Genomic DNA, 4,415 nt, shown 5'->3' with positions numbered 1-4,415 from the left:
ATTTATTGTAAACAGAATCTCCTTGGACATTTTTATATTAGTATTTAGCAATCTTTGTCTTGATGTTAGAATACGTTTTGCCTGGTGATATGGATGGTGACTACTGATTATTTTGGATTTCAATCTATAATCTTACTATTTGCTTTCTAGTCATCTCATCTGTTCTACGTTCTCCTTTAACTCCTTCCTTCCTTTTGATGGAATGCATTGTGTTCTCATTCTTCCATTTCCCGCTTACGAATTATATGCTCTCATTATTTTGTTAGTGATTGACCTAGAGCTTACAACATGTACCCTTGACCCCCTGGTACATATCCTAAATTAGTACATTTATCACTGTTACAATGCAAAGAGCCAAGAACACTCTTTGACTCCATTTACCCAACTTCCACCTTTTGTGCAATTGTCACGTATTTTATTTCTTCATGAATTTAACAACCGACGTATCATTATTAAGATTATTATTATTAGAGTCAAACATAATAATTGTTATTTAGATTTACCACATATTGACCATTTCCAGTGTTCTTTATCTTTCTGTCTCCATTCTTCCATCAGGAATCATATTTCCATCTGTGTGAACAGCTCACTCTAATACTTCTTTTAGGATGGGGGTTGATGACAAATTCTCTACCTGTGTGTCTTTAAATGTACAAATTTCATCTTAAAAAAGTTTTTTTTCAATCGCATTTGTTGGGCTTTACTTTTTTATTTGTTTTTTCTTTTAAAAGCAATGTCATTGAGAACAATTTAATACAATAAAACACACTCACCTTAAGTGTATAGTTGGACAAGTCTTGACCAATGTACACAAATTTGTAACCATCATCATAGTCAAGAGATAATAAGCATTTTCATCAATCCAAAACATTCCTTTTGGCCCCTTTGCAGTCAATCTGTTTCCTAGGCATCCGTTAATTTATTTCTGTCACCATAGATTTATTTTACCCGCTAGACTTTCATAAGAATGAAGTAATATTGTACATCCTCTTTTGTGTATGGCTTCTTTCATCCAGAATGATGTTTCTGAGATTCAACTAATGCTGTTGTAGGGATCTAGTTTATTCCTGTAATTGCTGAGTATACTTCAGAATTTGTTCATCCAGTCACCTATTGAGAAACATTTGGATTGTTTCTGGTTTTTAGCTGTTGTGAAGAAAGATGCTATGAACATTCATGTGAAAGTCATATTGTGGACTTTATTTCTCTAAGAAAAATACCTAGAACTGATATTGCTAAATCATAGGGTAGTTGTGTGTTTCACTTTATAAAAAAACTGCTAAACAGTTTTTCAAAATTGTTGAACTGTTTACATGCTCAACAGCATTATCGGAGAGTTCTAGTCGCTGTACATTGTTGTGAACACTTAGTATTGTCAGGTGGTTTAATTTTAGCCATTCTACTGGTTGTATGGTAGCATTTCATTGTTGTTTTAATTTGAATTTCCCGATAACTTCTTTTTTTTTAATTTTTAAAATAGTTATTTATTTTTGGGAGACAGAGAGACAGAGTGTGAGCACGGGAGGGGCAGAGAAAGAGGGAGACACAGAATCCGGGCAGGCTCCAGGCTCCGAGCTGTCAGCACAGAGCCTGACGCGGGGCTCAGACCCACAAAATGTGGGATCGTGACCTGGGCCGAAGTCAGATGCTCAACCCACTGAGCCACCCACACACCCTGTTCCCTGATAACTTCTGATGTTGAGTACTTTTTCATGTGCTATTGGCCATTTGTATATCTTGTGATTCTAATCATTTGCCCATTAAAAAAATTAAGTTGTATATTTTCATTTTATTGAGTTGCAAGATTTCTTGACATATTCTTGATATAAGTTCTTTTCCAGATATGTATGGCATTATGTATGTTTTATATATAAATAGTATATATATGTGTGTGTTTTATAAGTAGTATATATTTACATGTGTGTATTATATATATGTAGTTATATACATATATGCTTATATATGTATATAATTTTCTCTGCGACTTGTCTTTTCAGTTTTTTCAAAGGTGTCTTCTGAAGAGTAAAAGATTTTAATTTTGATGAGGTAAATTATTAATATTTTTCTTTTATTATTTGTGCTCTTTGTGCCTTATTTAAGAAATTTCTACTTACTCAAGGTTGCAAAGGTTTTTTTCCTATGTTTTCTTATAAAAGTTTTGTGGCTTTAGCTTTTACATTGATTTATTTTTTTACGTTTATGTATTTCTTTGGAGAGAGAGAGTGAGTGAGGGAGGGCCAGAGAGAGAGTAAGAGAGAGAGAATCCCAAGCAGTCTCTGCACTGTCAGTGCAAAGCTCCATGTGGGGCTTGAACTCCCAAACTATGAGATCATGACCCGAGCTGAAGTTGGATGCTTAACCAATCGAGCCAGCCGGGCACTCCACATTTATTTTTTTAAATGAAGTTTACTTATTTTGAGAGATAGAGAGTGCACACGTGAAAGTGGGGCTGGGAGCAGGAAAGAGGGAGAGAGAGAATCCCAAGGGGTGCCGCACTGTTAGCTCTAGCCTGACTTGAAGCTTGATCCTGTAAATGGTGAGATAATGACCTGAACCCAAATCGAGAGTCAGACACAAGTGACAGAGCCACCTAGGCACCCCTAGCTTTTACGTTTAGGTCTGTGATCTATTTTGAGTGAATTTTTGTTTATGGAATAAAGTAAGTATCAAAGATCATTCATTTGCACATGAAAAACCAATTGTCCAGCATGATCTGACGGAACGACTGTCCTTTCTGCTGTTGAATTAACTTGGCACTTTGGTCAAAAATCAAGTGATCACATATGTACAGATCTACTCCTGATCTATTATGTTCCTTGGATCTGTAGGTCTATTCTTTTGCCAAAACCACACTCTCTTGATTAACTTTATACTGAATCTTGAAATCAGGTAGTCCTTTCCCACTTTCTTCTTTTTAGAAATTGTTTTGGCTATCATCTGTCCTTTGCATTTTTATACAAATTTTAGAACCAGCTTGTCAAATTCTGCAGAAAATTATGTCTAGCACTTTTATTTGGATTATGTTAAACTCATAGATCAATTTCAGGAGCATTAACATCTTAAATACATCAGAACTCCAATTCAAGTACATGTTATAGAGTTCCATTTATTTTTAATCTTGAATTCTTCTCAGCAGTGTTTTGTCGTTTTCAGTATATAGATCTTCCACTTATTTTGTTAAACTTATACCTAACATTTTCATGTTCTTGATGCTATTGTGAATGGTACTATTTTTCAAATTTCATTTTCCAGTTGCTTCTTTGTGATTTTTGGTTTTGACTTTCTAAAGTCACTTATTAGTTCTAACAGCTTTTCTTACAGATTCCTTAAGATTTTTTACATACATGATCATGTTGACTTTGAATAAAATGTTTTGCCCTTATCGATCCGTGTGCATTTTATTTCTTTTAACTTATTTCACTGGCTAGGCCTCCAACAAATGTTCAAAGATGCCTTGTTCCTGGTTTTACAGGGACAGCATTCAATCTTTGACCATTGGGAGGATGCAGTTTTTTTTAGAGATGCCCTGTATCAAGTTGAGGAAGGTTCCTTCTATTCCTACTTTTATGAAAGTTTTCATCATGAATGGGTATTGGATTTTGTCAAGTACTTTTTATGCATGCATTAGGATGATCATGATTTTTTTCTTCTCTGAATACGATAAATTATACTAATTAATTTTTAAAAATTTAAACCAACTTTGTATGCCTGAGAAAAACTCCATTTTGTCAAGCTGTATTATTCTTTTTCTACATTCCTGGGTTTAGTTCGGTAATATACTGTTAAGTCCTTGACATTTACAATCATTTTATTTTCTTGTAAGATCTTTATCTGATTTTATCAATAGGGGAACACTGACCTCATAAAATGACTTGAGATACATCACCCTTTATTTTATGAGAGGTTTTTTATAAGATTGATATTTGTTCTTCATTAAATATTTGTTAGGGTTCATCAGAGTAGTCTTCTGGGCATAAAGGAATTTGGTTTTGTTTTTGGAATTAGGTTGTTAATTATGAATTAAATTTCTTTAAAAGATACAGGATTGTTTGGATTTTCTATCTCTTCTTGGATCTGTTCGATTAATTTGTGTTTTTCAAAGAATTCTTCTATTTTAGTTGTCAACGTTTTAGGAATAAAGTTGTTTATAATATTCTTTTGTTATTTTCAGTGTCTCTCGGATCTTTACTACAGCCTCTTTCATCTTGTCTAATCTGCTAATTTATGCTTTCTCCATACTTTTAAATTGGCTTAGAAATTTATCAATTTTATTGACATTTTCACTGATTTTTCTCTATTGTTTGTCCATTTTTCATTTCATTGATTTCTGTTCTTTGTTATTTCCTTTGTCTTATTTTATTTGGATTTATTTCGATGTTCTTTTTCCAGCTTAAGGTGGAACCTTAGAAAATTAG

The sequence above is a fragment of the Panthera leo genome, chromosome E3 (genome assembly GCF_018350215.1).
Source record: "Panthera leo isolate Ple1 chromosome E3, P.leo_Ple1_pat1.1, whole genome shotgun sequence".
Taxonomy (NCBI): domain Eukaryota; kingdom Metazoa; phylum Chordata; class Mammalia; order Carnivora; family Felidae; genus Panthera; species Panthera leo.
The sequence above is the reverse complement of the archived record's forward strand: the minus strand, read 5'-3'. Positions refer to the sequence as shown.